Here is a 20,699-nt window from a genome sequence, read left to right as displayed (position 1 = left end):
ACAGTGGCATTGACAAAAAGGCAGGAGTCAGAGCTGGATGTGGCAGAGTTAAATATGTTAAGATTTGCACTGGGTGTGATGAGGGTGGACAGGATTAGGAATAAGTATATTAGAGGGTCAGCCCAGGTTGGAAGGTTTGGAGACAAAGCCAGAGAGGCAAGATTACATTGGTTTGGACATGTGCTGAGGAGGGATGCAGAGTATATTGGGAAAAAGTTGCTAAGGATGAAGCTGCCAGGTAACAGGAAAAGAGGAAGGCCTAAGATAATGTTTATGGATGTGGTGAGAGAGGATATGCAGGTGGTTGGTGTGACAGAGCAAGATGCAGAGGACAGAAGGAAATGGAAACAGTTGATCTGCTGTGGTGACCCCTAATGGGAGCAGCTGAAAGAAGAAGAAGATAATCTATGTGGAGTGAAAAATCATCTATGTACAAATTTCCATGTGTCTACAAGCCAGAACAGGGAAGATGTGGATTTCTTCACCAACTGTAAACAATGTTTTATATCTTTTTCTGGGAATACTTGTCTATTAACTTCACTTGAATAATTCAAAAAATAAACATCTGTTTTGCTAAAATCATTTCTGGGAATTTTGTAAATAACAGATATGTATGACATATTCTTGGGTGAGCTATTAATTATTGTTGAGATAAAATCCAAGATATTTAAGTTACTCTTATTGTATTTCTCTAACGAGGAAACAAGCTTAGTATGTATAAAATCCTTACAAGTTTGGATGTCCAGCCAAATGCAATTTTGCAAACTATCTGATGAACAAATAGTCTTGCAGAACTTATTTTATTAGCAGAGAGAAAATGATTCCAATATAAAAGGTCACCCTTCTTAAATTCTAACATTTTCTGAGTATCAAAAGATATCAAACATTCATTTATGTAAGCAAAAGGAAACATAGTTATTAATAAATTCTTAATTAATTGGTTAGAAAACATAAGCTCTTTCAACAACAGCAATATTTGGTTTATAACAGGTGTAACAACAAGTTCTGACCTTTCACATTGAATGTATATTTTTAAAATCCATATAAAGATGTGTGCATGTATTTTGAGTATATGGTTCAAGCAATGTCCTATTACTATTAAGAAGTAAAGTTTCATGTATTGATTTCCAATATGATGTATAAGAAGTATTATTCCAAAATAACGCACGTTTAGTGTCATATAAGATTCCCAGTTAATACTGGAGTAATTAAACTCACCTGTGAATATGGTATTGGGTTGGATGGTTAGTGTTTCTAATAAGTTTAAATACATGGTATGGGTTTCCTGTGTCATAGAAGGGGACCTATAGCTTGCAAGGAAGTGGCATTGTATTTTGCTTATGGTGATTTGAACACGGAGCAACTCAAGTGCATTGTCCTGTTTGACCAGCCTTGAAGTATGTTTATCGTTGATGTAAACAACGACACCTCCACCTTTAATCCCTGCCTGTGAATAGCAGGGCTAAATGTGTGGAAGACATTATAACCTAGCACTTCTGAATTTAGCAGTTTACATTATTTCAAGCTGGCATTGTGTTATTTGTTTTATATGTGTTCTTAGGTTCATAGGTAGGTACTAGGCTATTGGCCCTATGGCCTATATAAGCATGATCTACGAACAAAAATGGACCAGCACGATAAGAATTGCCAATTAGAAATTTAATTCCATCAATCCATACAAAGTAATGGTAGTGACCATTACTGAAAACAAACCAGTTTCGGCTTGTGTAAGCCTTTCTCAATGCTAAAAATTCCAAAAGATCTCCACCATTTTGAACACTATTTATAGTGTAGCTCTTAAAGGAGCATACCTCCAAAACCTCAATTTATATATTTTTTTATATTTCTTAATAAAGAAATTTCTGACATAGAGAACCATACAACATGTATATTGTAAGAATCATATTCATATAGGATATATGTAAATAAATAAATTTATATGCACATATATTTTGTATATACATATTTATCTCCTTCCTCATGAAAACAATGTTATCCCAATGTTTATATAATATAGAGACCATATCATACATATAAATATATTATATATATATATATGTGACTAAAATATAAAAAAGTTAACAGGTCTGAAAAAATACAATGTTAATCATGAGCAAAAATATATATCTTATTACATGTTTGTATTTAATAGCCCTCTTATAATTGTTCCAATATATTTAATCCTGGTCTGAAAAGACTCCCCCCAATTTGGTGATCCATTTGTTTTCCATATCATTAAGATTCTGATGCCATCCTGCTTTAAAATTTCTATGTAACATGATCCTGTCTATAACGACAAATTTAAATGTAGCAGACGGGTGTTCCAAAGTATGTTTGCACAATGCATTTGTAATGCGTCTATTTCTAATCGCACTCATGTGCTCGCCTATTTTGAATTTAACTGGCCTGGAAGTCTGTCCAATATAAAATGCAGAACAGGTGCACGTGGCCAAATATACCACCCAGTCTGAACTACAATTTGCAAATATCCTAATGTCAAAAACCTGGGAAGTATTCTTGCTTGAAAACTCACTCGTTTTTAACATATGTTTGCAAGCAGAACAGTGGCCGCATGGAAAACAGCCTTTCAATATATCCCCAAATAGAGTAGTTTGTTCTGGTATATTCGGAATATATCTCTTATAATGGGTGAAATGTGAATTCAAGTTTCGTCCCCTTCGATAAGAGAATAGACATCGATCAGGTAATATTTGATTCAAAGTATCATGTGATAATAAAATATCCCAGTGTTGATTAATGACATCTGTGAAACGATTTGTATTTGTCCCATAAGTGGTTACTAACCTTAAAGGTTGATTGCATTGTTGTGCAGAATTTGCCAAGTTGTGTGATTTATATTGCAACAGTTCAGAACGTGCTAGCCTATTGGTTGCATCCATAGTTGTAAAAATATTGTGTGCCTTATAACCATGATTAATAAATCGTTTAGACAAATCAACACTAAAGTTTGAATACTCTTCCACGGAAGAGTAGATCCTTTTGATCCTCATAAATTGAGATTTAGGAATATTGCGGATGATGTGGCGTGGATGACAACTCTCAGCATGTAACAACGTGTTATATTCTGGAAATTTTCTATGGACTGAAGTGGCTAGTGTATTATCCCAAAGCCTAGTTACCAAAACATCCAGAAACACGATATGTTTACGCTCAATAGTAGCCGTAAATTTAATACCAAAAGAGTTGTCATTAAGATAGGTTACAAATTGAGATAGTTCTTCCTCATCGCCACGCCACACCATCCAACAATCATCCAGATACCTCCTCCAGATGTCTAAATGTTGTAAATATATGTTGTGTTGACTGTCATATATAAATGTGGCCTCATAATAACCCATAAAAAGGTCTGCATATATGGGTGCAAATGAGGCCCCCATTGCTGTTCCCTTGATTTGCCAATAAGCTTTTCCATGATAATAAAAGATGTTCTTACGTAGCACGATTTCCGTTAATTTAATCAAAAAATTGTTAAACCCTGTTGAATATAAATCTGATTTGTAAAGCCAATATGATACAGCAAGAATGCCTAAGTCATGGGGGATGCTAGTATATAGTGAAGCCACGTCCAAAGTACACAGCCACCACGAAGATTCTAACTGAGAATCTTTAACAATATTAAGGAATTCAGTAGTGTCCTTGATACGTGATCTAATTTGAGTCAGCAATGGTTTTAAATATTGTGTAAGGAAGGCTGACAATGGTTCCGTTAAAGAACCTCGGCCAGACACAATCGGTCTACCAGGGGGATGAAGTGCATCTTTATGTATTTTAGGTAGCAAATACAAATATTGTGGAATAGGTTCATATATATATGTACATATAAATTTATTTATTTACATATATCCTATATGAATATGATTCTTACAATATACATGTTGTATGGTTCTCTATGTCAGAAATTTCTTTATTAAGAAATATAAAAAAATATATAAATTGAGGTTTTGGAGGTATGCTCCTTTAAGAGCTGCACTATAAATAGTGTTCAAAATGGTGGAGATCTTTTTGAATTTTTAGCATTGAGAAAGGCTTACACAAGCTGAAACCGGTTTGTTTTCAGTAATGGTCACTACCATTACTTTGTATGGATTGATGGAATTAAATTTCTAATTGGCAATTCTTATCATGCTGGTCCATTTTTGTTCGTAGATTTGGCTGTTTCAGGGACCGTGCACGTCGTCCTACGTGCGTGTACTTTGGATTTTACATTATGGTTCTTCATTTCGCGCTGGGGACGCTTGGATTGCAGTTTAACTTCACCTAGCAGCTTTTGTTTGGGCTTCGCCTTCCATTAATAGTGCATTGGTGTTCCATTTTGGAATTTATTTATCATATGCCTCTTTCTTGTACCTGTCATCTGCTTTTTCCATTGACTGTCTTTATGAGGTTTTGTGGTTTCAACAGGCTTGGAATGCATCGTTTTGGGAACATCCATTTTTATAACCAGTGGACGGTTTGTTGGATTTGATCTACCTGATTTTTTGACTGTTATGGACTATTTTCATGTTTGTTTGGTGTGTTTTGGTCATCTACTGATATTTTTTTCGGCTTATTACCATCTATAAGGTACTGTGCTATAATTTTTTCCACAGCCAACGAGGATATGCCATTATTTAAAACTTAATGCAAACTTATTTAAAATCTATATTGCACTCGTGGAGGCCTATGTATGAGCAATTTAGTTATTACTAATATGTTATTCATACTGGTCTCTCACTTTTGTTGTTTTATTTAACGTAATTGGCCTTGAGGTTGTGGGACTATTAAATTGTGCAGACTGGTTTGAAGTACGCCGTAACAACTTATGGGCCTTGGCCTCTTGGAATACACACAACGATGGACATGATGGACATGATTATGGCAAACAGTATATTTTCTTTATACCACTGATATAACTACATCGACTTTTGGATTGATTGGGACATTATCTTAGCAGAACCAACCACGACTTATGACTTTTGCCAACATAATGTTTTCTATATCGCATGTTTTTGTTTAATCCAAATAAGTTAACAACAATTGTAATTGAATTGAATGAACGGGAGCATTCAGATATGGATATGTTTAACTAATCAATGAACAATTTACATGTGATTATAATAACTGGTGTTGCATAAATGGTTATTAGGCCTACATTTTGCTTTATGCCCTTTAGGCTATAGGTTTATAGCTCATAGATTCATGTAAGGGTTACATTCCGGTTCATGCTTTTCTTCAGTTTATGGATTTACGGTTCATGAATAATGGTGAGGGCCCATGTGGTTTATAGCACATTATTTAATGTGTGGGTCATTTATCAACATATTTACTGGATAATGTAGGTATGTAATTGGGTCTGGTTAAAAATAATTAACAAACTATATATAATTTAATAATAGTTTTTCCACTCAGCGCTGGTTTTTGGGCATTTTGCTTGTGTGACCTCCACTAGATTTCTCATTATAACAACTGGAATAAACTTAGTTGTATAATATTCTTTCGGGTGTCCAGCAGGAGTCTTTTCTTTACAGTTGATCAGAATTTTTTATGGTTAAATATATAGACCTCTTTACGGTGGCCATCAATCAGTGTGTGCCAACAAAATTACCTATTGGCATTGGAATTCCAGGATGAGACGAAAGTCGGCCTGGTAACAGTTTTGGACCTGTATTGTAGTTTAATCCAACATAAATAACCAATAACTTGGATATATGATCATTATTCCATAAGGCATGTTAAAGTTGGACATAATTTTTATAACAGGCATAACTAATTTGAGACGCAGGTCGATGGTTATCTTTTATTTATTTTTACACTCTTGGATTTTCAAGATCATGATGGATCTAAGTTAATGTGGACACTATGAACAACATGGTTCTCTTTGCTAGTTTTTTTGTGAATCTTATTTGACAGTGATGTTGGGCTGCTTATTGTAATAGAGGTTTAACAACCGGTAATATAGGTGTGGATGTTTGACATTCTTCAGCTGGACATTTGAAACATTCAATCTTTTGATATAGTTTATTATAGATTATTTTTGAAATCTATCTGGAGGTCTCATAGGTTTATATTGTCCTGACTGTTAAGAGTTAGATTAGAATAATAATTTTTTATTATTCTTAGTATATCATCTTATGATGGATTTGAGTGGAATTTTACAGGGGCTTTCGGCCGACAGAGACAATTTAGAAGTGTTTGGTTTAACCAACAATACTGGACCCAACATATCTAACAATATACAGGATGACCAACATAAGTGTGGACTTATGTTTTCAAAGCTTAGCAGACAGATGAAAGCATTGCGTTCAAATGTGTGGCATATGAAACTGTTGAAAGCCTATAAAACAAAAGACATTACACCAAGGGGATTGAGGGTGCGTTTGCAACCTTTAGTAGCCCATATAGACAGTGAGTTATCTAAGGATTGGGCTGAAGCCCAACATTCATCATCTATGCATTTTGTAGATTGTCTGTTAAGATATTATGATAGAACCATTACTAATCATCTCTTAGAGATTCAAAATTTGTGTGCAGAGGTCGAACAATTCAATCAGGAAGAATTTTATTCCCAGAGTGTTTCGGATTTGGCTAAAGAACTTTCTATACTAGAGAAACAACTAATGAAACGCAAGATCAACAAGTTCAATCGTGATCTTATGGATTACGAGAAAGGGAAGCCTTTTGTTAGTCAGAAAACAGTAAGATTCAGTGACCGTAAGAATACTCATAATGTCAACAGAAAACGGCCTAGGTCAATTCTTAGACATCAGAATGCTTCATCTGATGCCACCTCAGAGGAGGAAACTTCCTCGGCTACTGATGGTGAAGTTTCTTCACGCCAGGTGTCCCCAGTTGCTAAAAGAAGACAACTGCCCCCTTTAGATTCAAGGGTAGGAGGAGGGGGGGCAGAAAGCACAGATCCAGGTTTAACAACACCAACATTACAAAATCTATTGCAACAAATGGTGAAATAAACAATAATGTTCATAATATATCCTCATTTGTTCTTTCTCCTATATACATAGGATTGCTTAATAAAGGATTGAATTTTGTCCCAAGTGCTATTGTTTCAGAAAATCAGTTATTACAGGATGTCAATGATTTCTGCAAATTACTAAACCTTGAAATATTTTTTGCAGATAGTGAAACCACTCAAAGATCAACTGACTTTAGATTTGGAAAATCTACCTTTATTCCACCAATGAACAAACATGTTTCGATCTTTAGGGAGTGCATAATGAAAGAATTACATTTTGCCAATTTGTATGAGACAAAATTTAATAATCTTAATGCAGTAGAAAGAAAAGCTTTGTTGGAACTTAAAAATAACCAAGATTTAGTTATTACTATGGCCGATAAAGGGGGTGCTATTGTGGTTATGGACCATCAAGTATATATAGATGAAGCCTTGCGTCAACTATCAGATTCTAGCTTCTATATGGAACTAAGTATTGATCCTACTTTACAATTTAAGGAAGAGATTGATTGTTTTTAAGATCTAGCGGCTGACCAGGGGGTGATTAGTGAGCAAGTAGCTAAACAAATGAAGGTGGAGGAACCCATTCCACAATATTTGTATTTGCTACCTAAAATACATAAAGATGCACTTCATCCCCCTGGTAGACCGATTGTGTCTGGCCGAGGTTCTTTAATGGAACCATTGTCAGCCTTCCTTACACAATATTTAAAACCATTGCTGACTCAAATTAGATCACGTATCAAGGACACTACTGAATTCCTTAATATTGTTAAAGATTCTCAGTTAGAATCTTCGTGGTGGCTGTGTACTTTGGACGTGGCTTCACTATATACTAGCATCCCCCATGACTTAGGCATTCTTGCTGTATCATATTGGCTTTACAAATCAGATTTATATTCAACAGGGTTTAACAATTTTTTGATTAAATTAACGGAAATTGTGCTACGTAAGAACATCTTTTATTATCATGGAACAGCTTATTGGCAAATCAATGGAACAGCAATGGGGGCCTCATTTGCACCCATATATGCAGACCTTTTTATGGGTTATTATGAGGCCACATTTATATATGACTGTCAACACAACATATATTTACAACATTTAGACATCTGGAGGAGGTATCTGGATGATTGTTGGATGGTGTGGCGTGGCGATGATGAAGAACTATCTCAATTTGTAACCTATCCTAATGACAACTCTTTTGGTATTAAATTTACGGCTACTATTGAGCGTAAACATATCATGTTTCTGGATGTTTTGGTAACTAGGCTTTGGGATAATACACTAGCCACTTCAGTTCATAGAAAATTTCCAGAACATAACACGTTGTTACATGCTGAGAGTTGTCATCCACGCCACATCATCCGCAATATTCCTAAATCTCAATTTATGAGGATCAAAAGGATCTGCTCTTCTGTGGAAGAGTATTCAAACTTTAGTGTTGATTTGTCTAAACGATTTATTAATCATGGTTATAAGGCACACAATATTTTTACAACTATGGATGCAACCAGTAGGCTAGCATGTTCTGAACTGTTGCAATATAAATCACACAACTTGGCAAATTCTGCATAACAATGCAATCAACCTTTAAGGTTAGTAGCCACTTATGGGACAAATACAAATAGTTTCACAGATATCATTAATCAACATTGGGATATTTTATTATCACAGGATACTTTGAATCAAATATTACCTGATCGATGTCTATTCTCTTATCGAAGGGGATGAAACTTGAATTCACATTTCACCCATTATAAGAGATATATTCTGAATATACCAGAACGAACTACTCTATTTGGGGATATATTGAAAGGCTGTTTTCCATGCGGCCACTATTCTGCTTGCAAACATATGTTAAAAACGAGTGAGTTTTCAAGCAAGAATACTTCCCAGGTTTTTGACATTAGGATATTTGCAAATTGTAGTTCAGACTGGGTGGTATATTTGGCCACTTGCACCTGTTCTGCATTTTATATTGGACAGACTTCCAGGCCAGTTAAATTCAGAATAGGCGAGCACATGAGTGCGATTAGAAACAGACGCATTACAAATGCATTGTGCAAACATACTTTGGAACACCCGTCTGCTACATTTAAATTTGTCATTATAGACAGGATCATGTTACATAGAAATTTTAAAGCAGGATGGCATCAGAAGCTTAATGATATGGAAAACAAATGGATCACCAAATTGGGGGGTCTTTTCAGACCAGGATTAAATATATTGGAACAATTATAAGAGGGCTATTAAATACAAACATGTAATAAGATATATATTTTTGCTCATGATTAACATTGTATTTTTTCAGACTTGTTAACTTTTTTATATTTTAGTCACATATATATAATATATTTATATGTATGATATGGTCTCTATATTATATAAACATTGGGATAACATTGTTTTCATGAGGAAGGAGATAAATATGTATATACAAAATATATGTACATATGAATTTATTTATTTACATATATCCTATATGAATATGATTCTTACAATATACATGTTGTATGGTTCTCTATGTCAGAAATGTCTTTATTAAGAAATATAAAAAAATATATAAATTGAGGTTTTGGAGGTATGCTCCTTTAAGAGCTGCACTATAAATAGTGTTCAAAATGGTGGAGATCTTTTTGAATTTTTAGCATTGAGAAAGGCTTACACAAGCCGAAACCGGTTTGTTTTCAGTAATGGTCACTACCATTACTTTGTATGGATTGATGGAATTAAATTTCTAATTGGCAATTCTTATCGTGCTGGTCCATTTTTGTTCATAGATTTGGCTGTTTCAGGGACTGTGCATGTCGTCCTACGTGCGTGTACTTTGGATTCTATATAAGCATGGCCAAAAAGGTACCCTGGCTTTCGCCACCCAAGAAAATTATTTTCCTTTGCCTCTGTCGAGCAGAGCCACAGAGGTGATCCCCTGGGAGAATTTCCTATTTCCCATCCAATCATCAAGATTTTTCTTGAAGATTGCTAATGAGGAGATTTGCTGAATACAGATAGGTAGTTTGTTCCAGAGTATGGGAAGTCTCTGGGACAGGAATCTATCCCGCCAGCATGTTCTATTTATTATGGTGACAAGGTTTAGGTCCCTAGAACATGTAGCTTGGTGGGATTGGGATTTCTTTAAGTTGAGCATTTCCAACTGCTCTGGGTTTGACATAGCTTTGTATGTTAGGCAGAGATCACTTCTGAGTAGGCGATATGCGACGGAGTAAAGCTGGAGTTTTTTTGAGATCGTCTACATAAGGCATCTGTTTGAGTCCGGTGATCCTCTTTGCAAGGTGTTTCTGTGGCCTTTTCAGTGATTATAGATGTCGTGTAAGGTATATACCGAAAGGGGCGTTGTACTCTGTAATGGGTCTAATGAGTGATGGTAGGTCGGTAGGTAGGTAGGTCGGTACTAGGCTATCGGCCCAAGGGTCTATGTAAGCCTAGCCAACAAGGTTCCCTGGCTTACACCACCCAAGAAAGTTATTTTCCTGTGCCACTGTTGAACAGAGACACGTAAGTGATCCCTGGGATGTATTTCCTATTTCCCATCCGCTCATCAAGATTTTTCTTGAAGAGTGCTATTGAAGAACTTTGCTTGACATAGATGGGTAGCCTTTTCAAGAGTATGGGAAGTCTCTGGGACAGGAATCTTTCCCTCCAGCATGTCCTGTTTATTGTGGTGACAAGGTTTAGGTCCCTAAAGTGTGTAGGTTGGAGGGATTGGGATTTCTTTAGGTGCAGCATGTCCAACAGCTCTGGGTTTGACATAGCTTTATATGTTAGGCAGAGATCACCTCAGAGTAGGTGATATGCTACAGAGTAAACTGGAGTTTTTTGAGGCGGTCAGTGTAGAGCATTTGTTTGAGGCCAGTAATCCTTTTTGTGAGGTACTTCTGTGGCCTTTCCAGCTGCTGCAGATGTCTTGTGAGGTACATTCCAAAAGGGGTGTTGTACTCTATAATGGGCCTAATGAGTGTTGAGAAGAAGGGAACAATGACCTATTTTTTCCTGGATGAAAACCCTTTTATGATGAGGTGTGCCACGTAGAAGGACTTCTCAACTTTGCATTCTTCTGGTATAGAGACTGGCCCTTTAGGGGGTGAGAGGGGGCTGAAGTTAACACTGAACCTATCTGCCAGGATGTTGGCAATATCAGTTGGTTCTGTATATTTAGTGCCATTGTGCTGTAACACAGAGCAGATCTGAGTGTTGCCATTGAGATTCCTGACATAGCTATAGCATGCTTTGTTGTTGTCTTTAGAATCAGTGGTGATTTTGTTTTCGTAACTAGCTTTGGATGATTTTATGAGGGATCTCAGCTTCTTAATGAGGCTGACCAGGGAGTTCCACCATTCATGGGATTTTTCTCTTTTTTGCAACAGTTTCTTTCTCCTGTTGTAGATTTTGTTTATGGCAGGGGACCACTAGATTGGCTTCCTTTTTTTGGAGGATAGCATCTTCATTCTGTTAGGGATAGCACCATTCATGCACTCATGTAAGTGCTTATATAGTGCATTTGTGTAGGATTCAGCAGTAGTACCTCTATTGTCCGATGCATGGGTGTCATTAAGTTTGCCATTTCTGTCTTAAGAAGCATGAAGTTGGCTTTGCAGAAAATTTTAATGGGGGGGTTCCCTAATAGGGGGTGGGGTGGGATGTGGATGTCTAGGGTGATTAGCTTGTGGTCAAATCTGGCCAATGAAGAATTGACCTCTGGTGTGGAACACTGGTCGGTATTGTTGGTAATGACCAGGTCTAGGATACTGCTGCCACTGGTGGGGGTGTGGATAAGTTGATCCAAGGCATTGGAATTTATGAATTCCAGAAAACGTTGAGCAAAAGATTTGGTACATGAGAAGTTTTCCCAGTTAATGGTGGGTGTTAGAAAAATATGCATTTGAATATATGTGAAATGCTAGTTTAAAAGCAAAGTAGTATGTAATGCATTTTATTCTATTAATGATATAACAAAATGGATGAATTCATGTGTAATTGCAAGTAGTTTTGAAACTGCAGTGTGGCTTGTAGCAAGTTGACCTGTGACCCTGGCAGTTGCTAGCTTAGCAAGTCTTAATGTTTATGCTTCTCACAAGTGATTATCTGCTGGGTCAGGAAATTAAACATGTGAAATAATGACATTTTTCTGCTCTTTCCTGCTGGGATGATTTGGCCTTGTGTATGTGTTACTAAGATAACACACAGCTGTTGGGAAAGTGTTACAGGGAACAAAGAAGTGTATTAAAAGACTGAATCTGCTATTGTATTCGAACTGATGTGAAACCTTGAAGAAGTAACTTTACAGAAAGACATTATGTCGGACCAGGTGGATAGCAAGGCCGTATTGTTACCAGAGGAAAACTTTTTAAAATATACAGCATCAACAGTATTTTATGAATAGAGGATTGTAAGCTAAAGTGATGTAGATGCCCTGTGACATACCACGTCAGTAAGGTGGGCACAACTTGAACGTAAAGACTATAAAACTTGTGTACTTCCTGTTTCATATTAGACAAAATTCTGTACTTGTACATGTTTTCCCTCCTGGTGTACACTAGTAAACTTTTGAACCTGAACCTCCTGTGTATTGATCTCTTGATTTTATTTAACAGTTTGGTCCTTCTTTAGCCGGAAATCCCTCAGACAGCTGCAGATCAGAGTCTACTGGTGGTCGAATACTGCGCAGGAGAAGTTACCGAAACGGTTCTTCTTGGGTGAAAAGACCTCCGACTAAATTGTCATTTAAAGAGGCTGGCCACTTTCTGATCTGTGGCCGAAGAGCGGATCCTGGGCAGCTCAATACCGGAGGCTCAGGTAGGAAGATTTTGCCTTTTTTCTGTTTTAGATCAGGGACTAGGTTACAGTATATATTGTTGTCAAGATTTGTTATGCAGATCAGGGACAAAAGGAATTACTGTATATTTGGTCATAGATCAGGGTAACAGAATAAAGTAGGCAGTTATTCTAGATAAACTGTGAAAAGGAGCTGAAATCTTGATATCACTTGATAAGAAGGGTTATGTAACATTTTAACATGGGAAATCAGTGCACTAAAACATCACGAGATCTGCCCCTAACCGAAGACGCAAAATATATGTAATCACAACGTTCTGATAACGTTAGGTATTATACGAAATGAGTTAACAAATATGAATTTGATGGAAAATTAGATAATACTTCACTGGTTAAACTCTTTAAGCAACTTAGATCTGATGCGGGATGTCAGGCAAACAAGCAACGCCAATTAGGCATTCCTCAGGCACACAGGTGGATTGAGGAAGCAAACCGTAGGGAACAGAAGATTAAAAATTCAAAAACATTATTTTTAGACAAAGAAGATAATAATATAGTAATAGCGACAGCTCCTCCTCCCTTGCCCCCTCCATTGCCTTTTTCAGGATATGAAGCGAGTGGACAGGCTGGTCCGCCTCTGCGTTATCCTGAAGTCTCAGCGAGACCACAACCATTTGTTAGAGATCCTATTGAAACTAGGTCCCGAGCGCGTAAGATACATGGGGACGCAGAATCATATCAAATAGTGAGTAACCTACAGGATGAGAGTGAGGAAGAAATATGTCCACTTATAGAGGTCCCAAATTCTCAGGCAGGACAAGCAGGGCAGGACCCAAAACTCTTAGTATGCAGACCATGGACATTGGAGGATATCCGGAAAGCTACTGAGGGAATTCCCCATCCAAAAGTTAATTTTACGAAATTTTTAGAAGATTTGCAAGGCATGAGGTTGAGTTACCACTTTAATGGGGAAGAAGTAGAAAAAGTAATCAGACAAATTATAGGTCCAGATTGGCACATGATTTGTGGCACCTGGAATCCTCGTAATGCAGAGCTTAAACCACTCCCACATAGTGACACAGAATTAGACAATAGAGTGAAAGGTCTTACAGACCAAATCTCTGAGAAATGGAAACCTAGAGCAGACTGGACTTGCATTAACCAATGCATACAACAGGAAAATGAGACAATAGATGGGTAATATGCTAGATTATTGGAATGTTTTAATAATCATAGCAGTATGACAGTTCCTGAAAATCAAGTGAATGATTCCCCGTATGAACAACAATTGAAAAATGCATTTTTAAAAGGTTGCATTGCACCTATCAGTAGCTTCATTACGAAGCACATGATAGACCATCGAACAGGTAGGCTACAAGCCTTACTTGAATATGCTAGACATGCTGAAAGACATTTTAATAGCAAAAAGAAAAAGAAGGGGCAAGTCTTCACTGCTGAAGACGGAGCTGAAGTATTTGTGTTACAGTCAGGTAAAAAGGGAAAGAAAAATGCCCAGGGAAATAAACAGTCTGACAAAAGGTCAGAAGATTTTGAGGAAAGGAAAAAGAGAGGTGGATGCTTTAAGTGCGGAAAGAAGGGACATCTAGCGAGGGATTGTAAACAGAACAAAAAGGTAATCACAGAAGACAAGGGAGATGAGGACTGACTATATGATGGTGAAGATACATCATGCAAAAGTCAGAAATCATCAGGAGAAGTTAATGAACAGAAAACATATGTAAATATGAAAGAAGGAATAGAGGAAGTGCAAGCAGATATGGAGGATGAAGAAAGTGAAATTTTGGATTTAGCATTATTGAGCCTAAAGCTCTACTTAGCAGATACGAAACCGGAAGTTACACTTCTGGTGGAGGGAAGGGAAGTTAAATTCCTGTGTGACTCAGGAGCGTCACAGACCCTGATACACCCCTCCAAGTTACCAGAACATTCTGAATCACCTGATTATATACTAGTGAAAGCTGCGAATGGACAGCTATACAGGGGACCACTTTCCCATGATATAGCAGTAACTGACCCTGTTTCAGGTATGACCCAAAGAAGTAAGATTGTTGTTTCTGCAAAGTGTCCAGTGAACCTATTGGGTAGGGACCTTATGCAGATATTTGGCATAGCAGTAGTTCCAACTGTACAGGGTATGGAGGCACAGAGACAAATGGATACCTTTGTAGTGCGATCGGAGAGTGAAACATTTTACTGGTACAGCCAGGACCTAGTTACGACTGGTCCAGGGGCAGTAACCGAGGAACTGATGAATGTAGCCATCAGTAAAGCCCCCTCCCTTGACACTGATCGACAGCATTTGTTACACTGTACTCTATACTACTGTAATACACCTGATAGAGAGTATGAGCAAGAATTGTTCAGAAATCGTGCAACTAGATTAGTATTGCTTACTTTGTATTGGGATACTGAGGAGAACAGTGTGGTTAGCTGTTCATTACCTCAATAATTCCTTGCATTGTATAGGTAAAATTGATTGCCACATGTCAGCTTGACAAAGAATAAAAATGTAAAATGGGCAGACTTAGGAGAAAAAGTAACAAGATGGGAGAAACAGACTGACTTGGAATTGTCAGAATAGGGAATACAGAAACAAAAGTTGAATTGGTTGATGCAGACACATCCAGCTGTACACTTGCAATCTAGCAAGGACAGCTGATTAGCATTTTTATTAGAAGAAGAAGAGAAAGCCTTATGTGAGATACCGACGGCTCTTTGGTCAACAGGCAAGTCAGATGTAGGACTTATTCAAACAGCAGGACCAGTTACAATTACCCCAAAGTCAGCATTTAGGCCACAGAAAAGACAATACCATTTGAGAAAAGATGCAGAAATAGGAATCAAGCCTATAATAGCAGCATTACTCAGGGAAGGAGTACTGGTAGAATATCCTGATTCACCATGTAATACACCCCTATTTCCTGTTAAAAAAGCAAACGTGGAATGGCGGATGGTTCAAGATTTACAAGCTGTAAACAATGCAGTGATACCCAGAGCACCCACGGTGCCAGACCCACATGCTTTGTTAAATGACCTAAAACCGCAACAAAAGTATTTCTCTGTGGTAGATATCAGCAATGCTTTCTTTTCAATACCTATACATCCTGATAGTCAATACTGGTTTGCATTTACATTTCAGGGGAAAAGGTATACCTATACTTGACTACCACAGGGATATTGTGAGAGCCCAACCATATCTGCACAAGAAATGACTAGCAACATGGCAGGGTTTACCCCACCAGGAGGTAGTCAAATTCTACTTTATGTAGATGACATCTTGCTAGCAGCCCCCACCCAGAAGCAATGTAGGGAAGATACTGTAGCGCTATTGAAATTCTTAGCAACACAAGGACACAAAGTGAACAAAAGTAAGTTACAACTCTGGAAAAAAGCAAGTTAGATACCTAGGATATGTGATATCCAATGAAGGTAGGATATTAGACGAAGATAGAAAGACAGCAATTTTACAAGCACCCAGACCAGCAACCAAGAAGGAAATGATGTCCTTCTTGGGGACAACTAATTTTTGTCGGAGTTGGATACCAAATTATGCTTTGGAATCTGCTCCACTGACTGACTTAATATATAAAATGCCAATGGCAGCACAAAATTTGTTACAATGGACAACCAAAGCAGAAACGGCTTTCTGCAGGTTGAAGCAGTTGATAGTTTCTTCATTAGTTTTAGGACTCCCAAATTATCACAAACGGTTCTTTCAGACCATAGATTGTAAGCAAGGATATATGACGTCAGTGCTGATGCAACAACATGGGGATAAGCAACGCACCATAGCTTATTATTCATAGCAGTGAGACCCAGTTGCGCGATCTTTGCCTCAGTGTACAAGCAGTAGTTGCAGCTGCAATGGCAGTACAGGCCTCGGCCTCAGTTGTGTTATTCCACCCTCTCACATTGACAGTGCCTCATGCAGTCGCAATAATTTTACTGCAAGAAAAAGTAGCATATTTCTCCCCTGCTAGACATCTTTCATGTATGACTAAACTGCTGAGCCAACCTCATATGACAATTGAATGATGTACAACATTAAATCCATCAACATTACTCCCAACTCCTGCAGATGGCACACCGCACAGCTGCCTGCAGGAAATTGAACAGTTAGCCTTGCCTAGATGAGATCTCACAGATATGCCCTTGGATGATGCCGAGGTGACATATTACATGGATGGCTCATGCAGGAGGGGCCCTACAGGAAAGAATCTAGTGGGGTATGCAGTAGTTACAGACACTGAAATTTTAGAAGCCCAACCCTTACCACATAACTTGTCTGCACAAGCAGCAGAATTGATAGCTTTGACACGGGCATGTATTTTAGCAAAAGACAAATGTGTAAACATATATACTGATAGTCAGTATACTTTCTCTACAGTACATGTATTTGTGCAACAATGGAAAAATAGGGGAATGATAACATCTAGTGGAAAACCAATCAATCATGCGCAATTTATTTTGGAATTATTAGAATCTATCCAGTTACCTACTAAAATAGCTATATGCAAATGTGTAGCTCATACAAAGCAACAGGATAGGATTTCAAAAGGAAATGCGAGAGCTGATGCAGCTGCAAAGCAAGCGGCCTCAGACTCAGAAACTTTACTTTTGAATGAGGAATTACAACCCTCTGAGATTTTAGATTTAGATATGTTGAAAACAATGCAGATGCTTACTACAAAAGCAGAAAAACAAAAATGGGAAAAACAAGGCGCAATTCTTGAAAATGGACTGTACATTTCCAAAGAGAGAAAACCGATATTGCCGTCTAATTTATTTAGATATGCAGCTTTGTTGAGCCATGGGCAGTGCCATGTCTCAACAGGGGGGATGGTATAGTTAGTAAACCGAATATTCCAAACATACGGATTCACAAACTACACAAAAAAATTTTGTGCAACTTGTGCAACTTGTCATACTTGTAACAAGAACTCAACTGAAGCAAACAGTGCAGCAACCATAAAAGTTCAACTAGAAAAGAAAAAAACAGCAAATGCACTGTATTTCAAACTGAATTTTGGTGCCAAAAAAGTTATTTAAACAACTGTGATGCAAGCTATGGTGTTCTGAGGAAGCTTGTTGTATTCAAGTGAAAGCGCTTAACCATTCTTTGTTTGTTGGCATTACAATAAACTTTTATTCACTTCTACCTGGTTTCATTGAAGGTGTTGTGGACTGTTATGAGCATTGAATAGAGGTGAATTTCCAAGACACAGAGACGGAATTTTGCACACAGTGCATTTGCTGTTTTTTCTTTTCTAGTTGAACTTTTATACTTGTAACAAGCACCATGCACAAGGGGCATTTAAACCCGAGCAAGGAAGCTTTCCTATACCACCGTATCTGTTCCATACTATTTGTATGGATTTCATAGAATTGAATAAGTGTGAAGGGGAAAAAATATTGTCTAGTCATTGTAGATATGTTTTCTAAATGGGTAGAAGCTTTTCCAACCAAATATCCGGATGCAGCAACAGTGGCGAAAGCCCTGATAAAAGAAGTAATCCCTAGATTTGGCATACCGGAAAGGATTTATAGTGACAATGGCACACATTTTGTTAATCAGACAATCCAGCAACTTGGAAGATTTTTTGGAATCTCCTTGAAGAACCATTGTGCCTACCACCCACAGTCAGCAGGACTGGTGGAAAGGTACAATGGAACCCTTAAGAATAAACTTAGGAAGTTAGTTGATGAAACTCAGAAGAATTGGGTATACTGTTTGCCTTTGGCGCTGCTGAGTATGAGAACGGTTCCAAATGTGAAGGGTTTGACTCCCTTCAAAATGGTTTTTGGGAGAGCATATTATGTGCCTCAGTGGAAAGCTCTCATGCCTGCAGAGCAAGAGGCTGACAATTCATTAGTTAGTTATATGAGGAAACTGTTAACAAATAAATCTGTTTTGCAGTTTAAATCTTTTTCAGATAAGGAACAGACCAGACTGGTGGAAGCAGTTTTGGCCCCGGGAACGTGGGTTTGGCTAAAAGTGATGAAGAGGAAGAATTGGGTGAGTCCAAAGTGGGAAGGACCATGCCAGGTACTGTTGGCAACACCTACTGCAGTCAGAGTGGCTGAGAGGATGTCCTGGGTCCATTTGACACACTGCAAACCGGTAAAGAACTTTCAACTTGATAAAAACTTTGTGACTGATATACAAGGGCAAAATGGTCAAGAACAAAGCAAATAGAAATATAGATCAACCCCAGAGATGTTGCATAATCATTTTGTTGAGTATACATTTATTGACTATAATTGTGACAATTTTCCTCTTGTTGTGGTTTATCCTACACTCAACCACACAAGTGAAAGTGGGAAGGCGTGACGAAACATCCATAGACTGGCATCCAAATTTTAACACATACCTAGCCATGAAGCATGTATATGCAGTGACTATGAACATTTCAAATTGCTGGGTCTGTACAGCTATACCAACAGCATATGGAGGACTGATAATATCCGCTGTCCCTCTGGGAATAAATGAGACTTGGGAGAATTTACTTTTTGATACAGGAACTGTGAGATCACAGGACAAAATAGCTTTATTTTTACCTGTCACACAAAAGGGAATTGTATGTTTCTATAAAAATGACACTCTCCAGGTGGGCTGGAGCAATTGTAATATAACAATATCTTATCGGTGTTATATTAAGACTAGTAATGGCAATACTCTTTGCAATACTAATTATGACTCATATTTGAACTCACTGAAAACAACCATGAATGAAATTCGCAAGAATCCTGTTTTATTTAAACAATTGTCAGTTATAGACCAGAAAATGTTTCATGCAGGGTTAATGCGTATTAGTACTAAAGTAGAAAATTGTTATTTTATTTGTGGGAAAAAAGCATATAAATGGCTACCTGAGAATTGGTCTGGCAGTTGTTTTTTGGGTTATCTGGTTCCGTCTATAAGACATACTGCAGAATTACCTTTGGGTAAGATACGAAACATGAGAGAAGCAGCCCGAAAACCTGAAGGTCCAGTCGAGAAACCTGTAAATCCAGTAGGACGGATCGAAGCTGGCTGGAAAGACCATAATAACGTAAAGGACAAAAGCAAATTGACTTATATGGACTTCAGTGACAGTGTTATATCTTGGTCAGGAATATTCCCAGCATATGGAGCAGTCAAATCAATCTGGGAGTTGAGGAAACTGTTGAAACTTCTTGAAGTAATGAGTAATGCAACTTTCTCTGCCCTAGAACTGGTGACTGATGAACTGAATGCAATGAGAACTGTTGTGCTACAAAATTGAATGGCTCTTGACTTCACCCTAGCGGCGAGAGGTGGTACGTGCGTGCTTATCAAAGAAGAATGCTGTGCATACATACCGGACAATAGGCATGAAATTAACAATCACCTAGAGGTAATTCAGCAAGTATCAGCCATGACTGAACCAGGCCCAAACCCACTGACGGACTTTTTCCAGAATCTGTTTGGGGGGTGGGGTTCCATCCTAATGAATATTCTGATTGCTATTTGTGTGGGTATACTCCTAATAGGAGCATGTGTTTGTTGTGGAATTCCCTGCATGAAAAGATTAATCAAAGATTTTATTCATGTATCTGTTACTGAAACTTTGTACCAAGATATTGAGATTGAAAAATTGATCTCAGATGAAAACTTTTTCTGAAGTAGAGATCAAAATGACTCACCTAGCTGAAAAATCCTTAATGGAAGAGGTTAGGAGATGAAATGACATTATGCATACTTCAAAATAGAATAAAAAGAATTAATAGGGGGGAAAATGTTAGAAAAATATGCATTTGAATATATGTGAAATGCTAGTTTAAAAGCAAAGTAGTATGTAATGCATTTTATTCTATTAATGATATAACAAAAAGGATGAATTCATGTGTAATTGCAAGTAGTTTTGAAACTGCAGTGTGGCTTGTAGCA

Source organism: Protopterus annectens, chromosome 1.part1 (assembly GCF_019279795.1).
Source record: "Protopterus annectens isolate FY-2018-M chromosome 1.part1, PAN1.0, whole genome shotgun sequence".
Classification (NCBI taxonomy): Eukaryota; Metazoa; Chordata; order Ceratodontiformes; family Protopteridae; genus Protopterus; species Protopterus annectens.
This window is presented reverse-complemented; position numbering follows the sequence as displayed.